The 8,559-nt window shown below is 39.1% G+C and overlaps 1 protein-coding gene across 1 annotated transcript in view; it reads left to right on the top strand.

Moving 5' to 3' along the window:
- The first annotated feature begins 1,590 nt into the window (after window positions 1-1,590).
- The window catches only part of ninaC (STKc_myosinIII_N_like and MYSc_Myo21 domain-containing protein ninaC), a 266,558-nt gene continuing 259,589 nt past the window's right edge, over window positions 1,591-8,559 (top strand). The window contains exon 1 of the mRNA XM_083139403.1: window positions 1,591-1,781. The gene's annotated coding sequence lies outside the window, so the exon portion shown is untranslated. The remainder of the gene's footprint in view (window positions 1,782-8,559) is intronic.

The following is an 8,559-nucleotide window of genomic DNA, read 5'->3' as shown; positions in this document are numbered from 1 at the left end:
GATGGGGATGAGTGATGATATTGATGAATGGACACTAACAAACATTCATGTCCAGCCCGGGATTCGAACCCGGGACCCCTGGCGTTGTAGCGTGATGTGCTAACCACCCGCCACGGGGGCAGGCTAATTTTTAGCTTGGAAAAACCACCTCTCACCTGATGAAGACGTCACAGGTGAGGTCAAATACAGCATATAAGCAATGCATATGTCAGGAATGCTACTAACCAGAATTTTGTTTTTTGTCAAGAGGAATTCTGCAACTTGGCTGATGTTCGACCTGATTCTTGCTTTGATTTCAGTTGACACTACATTTCGAAAATTTCTATCGCTATAGTGCAAGACACATCTTCATATTTCTTCCACAAATTAGTAGCGGATTCCAGTAACTGTCTGTCGGTGTGTTCCGTTAGGTTGGTGAGCTTAAAAAGGTGAAACCTTCTTTGATTTATTTTATTCCCTGAAATGTATTGTTTACTTGATTTACTAGAACATCTAAAGCACGGTAGAAAATATATACTTTAGAAGAATCCAATCCCAATGGGTCGAGAAAGCAAACATCTTGTGTCAGTTCCTCGAAGAAGTGTTTTTTCCCGTTTTGTAGACATTGTAAGCAGGGGCGGGGAGTGGTGAATCTCAGCGTTGCCAGCGCATTTTCTTAGCTGTCCGCCTACCCTTCGGCGATATAAACTATTCAGGTAATGAAGGTTTTCTTCTAATCTTCCTAATTTTCTGTTTGCAGTTGTAGGGGCATAAATATATATATATATGTTCTGTTGAAAAAAATATTTTAATGCCGAAAGGAAAACTTCTGTGAACTATCGGTCTTTGTTAATTTATCATTCTTACTGCGCCCCCCAAAATCGTGCGCCTCCCGCACCGCGGGGGTTGCGGGGGTGTTATTTACGCCACTGGATCATGGGTGAGACGGTTGTGTCCAATCCGCATTGCATTTCTACATTTATTAACTTACAGTATTAAATCAATAAGTAAATAAACGTTGAAATGTAAACAAAAAGGAAAGCTGTAACTGCATACGCAATGAATCGTATCACCCAGTCCTGCGTCACAGAAAGACAACGACCCGCTGTTCTTTCGCAAGATATGATTCAGTTTGTAATATAATGTCCTCATAAAATGATCTGAAACAGTCACGACAAAGCAAAAAGGCTTCGCTGTATCAGTTAATGTTATTTACTGCTCCATGAAGAAAAAATGAATAGCATACGATTTTGTTCATGGCGGTCATTTGACTGTCCAATACAATTGAAATAAGTTAGACACCTATTGTTCGTTTCTGTAGCGTATTTGTTTACTTATGCTACCATTACTTTTTTTTATTCGACAACAATGCAATGTAGATAACTGTTACAAGGTAGAAAGGTAAAAACAATCTGGTCGACGTCACGTGGTAGGTAGGTCATGACGTCACACTTCCCCCGACCTGGGATAACGACCTTTTGCTGGAAGGAAACCGACTGCTTGCTTTCCTTTCGCATGGAGGCTCAGAAAGAGAGTTTTTTTTCACCAGCTGGCCCAGAACAGTCACGTGGAGCGAGAGCTTACGTGCTGACATCTACAGTTTGGATTGTTGCGGCTGAGTGATAGCGGCTGGCGTTTGTGTTCGGCAAGGCCTGCTTGCGAGCGCGTTTTGTTTTTGTTTGTTTGTGTCTTTAAACACGTGTGTGGTGACTTTTGTGAATTACAATGTTAGGAACGAAGTGAATGGATATTTGCTGATTGCACGGAAATTGAGTCTTCATTTATCTTGGAAAATAAAACACGTAAGTTTTCTTTACATTTAAAAGTCCACTGTTTATCTGTTACGTAAAGCAGAGTTGTTTGTTGCTTCAATTGTTCGACATCTGATAGTGTTTTCTTTCGTGTAATATTTACAGTATTTGTTAATAATGAATTGTGACTTTTGCTACAGTTAGGACGACGATCGATACTGTACAATTCAAAGCGATACCACGATAAGATTATCTCAATGGTTACCGACCGTACCACTTGTTGCCATGGTAATTCTGGCATTGATAGGCTGACGACCACGGGTCCCAATTTGACTGACGATCATTACTTGGCCAGTTTGAGAGTTGCCGCTATCAGTTTTTAACATTAAAAATAGACGTGACTATAATTTATGTACTGCAGTCGGGCAGCAGACCCCGGTTCGAATCCCGGACTGAGGATATCCGAGGCTCTTGGGATCACCCTGCCTCAATCCGTGAATATCTGGATAGGTTGGGGTTGGAAAGACTGCCGGAGCGTGGTGCTGATTACGTCACTTCATCCTGCATCCATGATACAGCCAATGTCAAAGATGTTAAGGGTAAATTGTTCATCGCTATTGTCATTCTTTTTAATTATACACCTGTGTTGTTTTAAGTAAAGGAATTGTGTTGATGCGAAACAGATATTGTCATCTGCTTATTGACATTTTATTTCAATTCATGGTCATCTCATCACATTGTGGAAAACAGCCTGAATGAAAATGGTGAAGGATAATTCGTCTACTATTAATTATACCATTTGGTAGCCTATACAAAGGATAGCAATAACTTCACCTATTTATAAAATATTACAGACTATCAAGACTTGTCTTTTTAAATTTGCTGGCTCTCAGTGACAGTTTAATACAAACAATAAATTTTCATATTTTTATGGGCTCCCGCGTTCCTGGGTTCGATTCCCGATGGGAGTCACCAAAAGATCGGTGCTGAACCAGGATCGTCAGGACAAGTGAGATACTTGAAAAGAATAAGCGGACTTTGCCCTTTCGAAAACCAGAAAACTGCGACGATGGGACTCACTGGTCTGACCACTCGTCGCCCAAGCCCAGTGGCGGCGATTGGGTTCCAATACCTGGGGGGGGGGGGGCAAGCTTCCAAAACTGGTAGGTCAAGGATAGGTTATTTCCCTTTGCAGATAAGGTTTAGCTTAGTGCGGGGACAAAAGTGTCAAAAAGTGGGGGCAACTGCCCCCAATAATCGCCGCCACTGCCCAAGCCGCTTAGCAGTCCCTGGACCTCAAAGTGCTGTTTTTTTTTCTGTCTTGGTTATTTTCATACATAATGTACTTTAAAATGTGTTTGCATGAAACATTTATTTCGATATTTATCGAACAGTAAAGACTTTCAAGTTATTTTGTTATATTTCTTATTATTACATGTATTTATGAATTCATTTAGGGGGGGGGCTTAGTCAGCATTTCAGTTCACAAACTGAACAATCGCCATGTAATTGTTACTCAGGATATTCTTAATATATAGGTGTTACCGTATACAAAACGAAAAATTTAAACACAGTATAATTTTTACTTGTTCGAGGACATTTCGGGGCTCGGCCTCTTAGTCCCTTTTAAATACGCCACCAGGTACGCCGGAACATTGACTCAGTTCGAAAAAAGGCTCGTGTTGATGTTGCTTTTTTTTCTGGTCATAACCTGGCCACATTGTTTTGCCCAACGGTCAAGGGGCGGTACTGTACAGTTACACTTGGGAATTTGTAATTTGAGCGAGACAGATGAAAAGCATTTCTTTCGGCGAAGGATGCCATTGTTGTCACGACATGGAGTGCACGATAACTCAAGGCTTGAACTGGTAGGACATCTGGTGTCAGCTTTGAAATGATAAACGTCCAACATTGATGTGCACTATACACGCAGGATTTTGCGTAGCAGATACAAAACGGCAATGTATAATGGCGTATCAGAAGAATGCTGTCATTAAAATCAGCCTCAATTTGTTTTTTAAAGTTAGCTTTGCTTACATGTAAGTTAATCGGGACTGAACCTATTGTTTGAATGAGTTTGCCTCAATGCGAATTAAATCCGGAAGAGCTTTAATCGCCAATTTGGGAAACCCATTAGTAGCTTTAACGTTGACGCCATTTACGAAAATTAGACCGTTTTAAGTTTGTATGTACCTATGTTTCAGATACTGATTCTGTCTCCGGCCTCAGGGTAGTGTGTCTGTGTCTTAACGAGTCATAGAGAAAGGATTTTAAGGTGCAAAATTATGGTCGGAAAAGGGAAAAGAACCTGGAAATGTTTTCGAAAAGGTGCTGATAAAATGCCTTTACTCAATGCTCTCATTTTGTGCACCTTCTGTACATAATGCGCGCGGACCGCATAGAAAACTGTAGTTCTGCCGAAAAGGTTTTGTTGAAGTTTTTGTTTCCTCTCGTGGGTTTGAGAACTATTTGGGTTGCAATGATTATATTATACAATTTTATAGCTCTCGTTCCGCTCTACAAAAAGGATTGTATGAATTTATGTAGTTGCTCAAGAAGAGTGAAAATAATTTATTGTTATGTCCAATTATTTTAACAAAACATGAAAGAAACGGAAGGAAAAAGGTGCTGAAGCATTAAAGAAGGGGTTAAAAAGGAGATAAATGTGCTAGTCTCACGAAAAGGTGCAACAAAGTGTGTTCATTTTACTTGATTTCATGTCCTAAAATACATCTCTCAAATGATCTGTATGAAAACAGCTATAATTTTGGAGTGGTGCTGCACCTTAAAATCCGTTCCACACAAACACGCTACCCTGAGGACAAAGACAGAACCAGTCTCTGAAACATAGGTACATAGCTTAAAACTGGTTAAAAGTGTAAAACATTCAACATGAATCGATCACCAGTGATGATCTACAAAGAGGAGAAGACGTTGTAATATTAATTTACAATTTATTGTCATTTTGTTTATATTTTCCCATACAAATACTTTCGGGCGGTGGCAGTGGAATATTTCACTACCGAGAGCTACACTGTTTATATATTGATACTGATCAGTAGACTTCGGATTTTTAGGCTTCTAAAATAGGCTTTAGAAATCCCAACATAGGTTTCAAAAATCTTAAATTATGCTCGACAAATCCTTAAGTAGGTTCAAAATAACTTAAAATGGTTCAAAATTTCTGAAAAATACCGATAGCTACGTTCGATAAAAACAAATTTTCGAAAGAACTATAAGAAATTTTAATAAGTGGTATCATGTATAACAATAAAATATTAACTTTCTAAACAAATTTTCATTTGTATACCTCATTTTCAAAATTATCCACATATTGTTGTAATACTATACCTGTGCTGTTAGCAAAAGTTACTTCTTGATATGAAGAATAAATTACGCATGTATAATTTGCTGCACAAACATTTTTTTTAAAAATTTTATCCATAGTCAAAACCCGCCTTTTGTCTGTGAGAATTCTCTTATATGGTGAAAATGGTATTTTAGCAAGAGCATAGTTAGTTAGCGGTGCAAATTTGAATGCTGAAACGTTACTTCGCAAGGCGCGAATGCCACAAAGCACCGAACTGACGCGTAAGGGAGTATAACCACAGGAGTTTGCACTGTGGACTGTGCAGTGGCGCCAGACATTTTGCTTTGTTTGGAGCTTCGAAAAAACATCATATACTTGAAGGGAGGGAATTGACACTAAAAAAAGGCTTGATTTAGGCACATAAACCTACAATAGGTTCTAACGAGCAAAACATAGGTTATTATTAGGCACTATAAAACTTCATCAATTGTTGCGTTTTATAATGAAACGCTCACGTAATTTATTTCTCATTTACCTACAAAGGAAAAAATAGGCTAAAATCCGAGGTCAACTGATTAGTGGTGTTTGTTTCCTTTTATGCACAAAACCAAGGTTGATGCAGCAAAAGTGCATTATTATCACTTAATGCTCATAGTATGTTACTAGACTCAACACATACTTGTGCCAATTAATACATTTGTTTGGGCTCTGTGTGTGTTGACTGGATGTCGAACGATAGTGATATCGCGAGTCTGTGAGTTTTGAAACAAAGAAAAGTTGTATACCAAATATCATTAAAATTGGTGACCATGAGCAGTGATGAATTAAGGGGGCGACTCCCGGAAATTAAAAAGTCCCCAACGAAAATTTTAGGAACGTGAGAGAGCATTCTGACATTTCCAAAGAAAGTTGACAACCATGTTCAGTTTGGCTTCCTTTCATTAATTTTATTTTAACGTAGAATGTAATGTTTTTCGTAGTAATAAACACTGATTCCGTCCTCTTCATAATTAAAAGTCAAAATAATGAACGAATTTAAATTATCGTCCGTTTTGATAACTGCTAAATTAAGAAATAGCATGGATCAGAATACGCTTCAATCTTGTGTGAAGGTGCCAACTAAAAGGGGACGAGTGGCGGAGTGGTTATCTTATCGCACTGCGACGCCAGGGGTCCCGGGTTCGAATCCTGGCCTTGGCATGGATATTTGTGAGTGTCCATTCATCAGTTTCATCATGTCATCCCTCATCCCCATCTTCGCAAATTAGCCAAATGTGGCAAAAAGAGCGAAGTAAAATAAAGCAAATCGATCATAATGAATCATAAAAGGGGACGAGGAACACACAGACATTTTCATTGATGATGTCATCCACAGATATACTGTAGAAAGCCTAGACGCCTTAGTTTGCTGTTGTAAATTATTGAATGTTATAATATTATTTTATTAATTCTTATATCATGATTCTTAAAATGATAGTTATGTAATTAAATTAAGTGTAATTAGGATTGATTATCAGAAGTAAGGGGCAAATTAAGAATATTAGTATTGTTTCATTGGCATGACACCCCCCCGAGAAAAGTGGATGGATTCAACACTGACTATGAGGGTCAAATCCTGCCTGATTTGACATGGAATGAGCCATATAAGTTATACAGTGTCCCAATATAGTGTTTACACTCTTTGAACCTTAATAATGGGAACACTAATAACAGCAAGTATGAACTCTTTTGCGTGTTACATACCTTAAAGTTATAGATGTTCATTGGCAGCAATGCTTTGTCTGCAATGTTATAGAACAGATCAACAAATCAACAATCAGCAGATGGTTTCCACAGGAAGGGAAGCGCAGGTAATGTTTCATGTCATCCAGTGACCATGGCTGTGTGGGGTACACATCGTTTCCCAGAGGTAGAAATCTAATGGTGTTAAGGTGGTTATTTGACACTTCTTACCTTGCTCAAAAGAAAAAATGCTCCTCATCCTACAGAAATGCCTACCATCTGGTGGGCTGTGATGGAACTAAAAAGAACAGAATGCCTGCACACACTCAATGTAGTAGATATTGCAGCTTCATATACAAAAAAGTCCAGTTATCTTTAATAGTTTATCTGTTATTAACATTCAAAGAGTATAAACACTATTTTGGGACATTCTGTACATAGTACCTCCCCACAAAGGTAGTGATTGCTGCTACAACCTTTTCAAGCATTCCCATTGGCTGGTAGCTTTTTGTGGTAGTAAATAATCTGTGGTGGTTAGGTTAGGCAAGTTGGGTTTGGTTCTCTTAGAAGAAGAAGACGACGAAAAATGTTGCAGCAGCAATGCCGACCCTCCCCAAAACGGCAAAATTTGACAACCAGAGGAAAGGGGGGGGGCTGCTGAATCCAAGAGGAGAGGGCGTTTCTTCCACACTAATATTCTTCAGACTACTTCAATGACGTACGCCGGGCTACCACGTTTGTGCGTGTAGAATCCCGTTTTTAATCTCAGTGCCGGCCACACGTGGCGTTTTGTGGAGAGAATATTTCTCTTAATGCATTATTTATTGGATCACTTTCCCTGCTAAGATACCTACAATGAAACTGACAGTGTGGACGAACGATTTCGAAACAAGCCATTCGTTCGGATTGTGTTCATAGAATCGAGCGAATGGGATCTTTGATACCGCTTCACATTAAGCATTAAGTATGGAAAGAGACGTGGCCATAAAATATTTTATTTTCAGGGAATTGCATGGGTGTTTTATCTGCTTGGAGCTGCAACAGTGCAAGTGAAAATTGTGAGTAGACTCAACGTGCTTCTCGACTCGGCGCCCGGAGCGATATCTGTGTTTTGTTTGTGTTACTGATTTGCTGTGGTGTGTGCCCTATTTTTGTAAACTATTTGAATCCGTTACAGTTATTTGTTAATAACGTTATTACGTTACAAAGTGTCTAGTGATGAAACACAACTTACTGTACTTCGGTGAAGTGATTCAGGATAATAGTGGTTCCTAACGTAAGTAATATGCCCTTAATTTTTACTGCTCTTATATAAATGGAAATCGATCATGGAAACCTACAACAGGGAGGGTTCGTCGTTCTGACCACACGTCACCCTGTAACTGGTTGGATGATCGCCCATCTCTGCTGAGGCATGTGGGAGTGAGGCCGGCATTCGGTGTGTAGATCTTGACCCTCAAGGGCTGTTGGGCCAAGGGTTATACCGAGGGGTAGTGCGCGATACCCCTCTCTAGGGTAGGTGGTCAACCGTTAGACAAAAAAAAATACTACATCTGTTACTGATAATAATGACTAGGGCTCGGTGATGAAAAATCATATTTTTTTCTAAGCCTTGAAAAGATGCTAAACCTGATATCACTCCGTTTCCCATAAGTTAGTACTAGAAAACATCGTTTTTATTGTTCATTTTTCGGCCTTTTTGGATTTAAGATCATTTTGCAGTATTTTTTCTTCATTTTTGAGGCCTCTGTTATTTCGTGAATTTTAAATCCATTTGCTAGCATAATTTGCGTATTT

The sequence above is a fragment of the Lepisma saccharinum genome, chromosome 17 (genome assembly GCF_977018435.1).
Source record: "Lepisma saccharinum chromosome 17, izLepSacc3.1, whole genome shotgun sequence".
Lineage (NCBI taxonomy): Eukaryota > Metazoa > Arthropoda > Insecta > Zygentoma > Lepismatidae > Lepisma > Lepisma saccharinum.
The sequence above is the reverse complement of the archived record's forward strand: the minus strand, read 5'-3'. Positions and strand labels throughout refer to the sequence as shown.